Source organism: Orycteropus afer, unplaced genomic scaffold (genome assembly GCF_000298275.1).
Source record: "Orycteropus afer afer isolate SDZICR_OR568_19922 unplaced genomic scaffold, OryAfe1.0 scaffold00284, whole genome shotgun sequence".
Lineage (NCBI taxonomy): Eukaryota > Metazoa > Chordata > Mammalia > Tubulidentata > Orycteropodidae > Orycteropus > Orycteropus afer.
The window spans coordinates 45986-47432 of NW_006921871.1; positions in this window are offsets into that span (position 1 = coordinate 45986).

The window sequence follows — 1447 nt, forward strand, 5'->3', positions numbered from 1 at the left end:
TTTCCTGTCTTTTTAATGACCTTTTGCTTTCCTCATGCATGATGTTCTTGATACTATCCCATAACTCATCTTGCTTTCAGTCACTGGTGTTCATTGCATCAAATCTGCTCTTCAGATGGCCTCTACATGCAGGTGGGATGTAATCAAAGTAATATTTTGGCTGCTGTGGACTTGTTTTAATTTTCTTCAACTTTAGCTTGGATTGGCATATAAGCTAATGATTTTTTTTTTTTTTTCCAGTCAGCTCCTGGCCTTATTTTGGCTGAAGATATTGAGCTTCTCCATTGCTTCTTGCTGCAGATGTAGTCGATCTGATCCTGTGTATGTTCTCTGGAAAGGTAAAAAAAAGAAAAGAAAAAAAAAGTATTTGCAATGAATAACTTGTTGGTCTTGCAAAATTCTGTCATGACATCTCTGAGGTCATTTCAATCACCAAAGCCATCTTTTCCAACTACTGATGGTTCTTCTTTGTTCTCAACTTTTACATTCCAATCACCAATAATTAGCAATACATCTTGATTGCATGTTTGGACAATTTCAGACTACAGAAGTTGGTGAAAATCTTCAATTCTTTCATTGTTGGCCTTGGTTATTGGTATAAATTCAAATAATAGTAGTATTAACTTGCATTGCTTGGAGGAGTATAGATATTATCCTATCACTGACAGCATTGTACTGCAGAATAGATCTTGAAACATTCTTTGTGACAATGAATACAATGCTATTCCTCTTCAATGTGTCATTTCCACTATAGAAGAGCATATGATTGCCTGATTCAAAATGGCTGAGACCAGTCTATTTCAGCTCACTAATGCCTAGCATATCAATCTTTATGGGTCCAATTTCATTTTTAACAACTTCCAATTTCCAAGATTCTTACTTAGTACATTCCACTTCCAATAATCAATGGATGTTTGCAGCTGTTTCTTCCCATTTTAAGTCATGTCCCATAAGCCAATGAAAGGCCTGAAAGCTTTACTCCATCCATGTCATTAATCCATGGGAGCTCTGGTAGTGTAGCACCTAAGGCACTTGACTGCTAACCAGAAGGCTGGAGGTTCAAACCTACCAGCCACTCCTCGGAAGGAAGTTTGGGCAATCTACTTCCATAGTGATAACGCCTCGGAAACCCAACGAGGGGTCATTATGAGTTGGGTCTGACTCGATGGCACATAACAACAACAACAACACTTTGTGGTGGCAGCTCTTCCCCAGTTGTATTTTGAGAGCCTCCAAGTTGAGGGGCTCATCTTCTGGCAGTATACCACACAATGTTTCAGGGCTATTCGTAAAGTTTTCCAGTAGTATATCAGAAAGTGTTCACTGCTATTCATAAAGTTTTAACTGGGCAATTCTTTGAGAAGTAGATAGCCAGTTCCTTCTTCTGAGTCAGTCTTAGTCTGAAAGCTCTGCTGAAACCTGTCCACCATAAAACCTGTTAGACTGG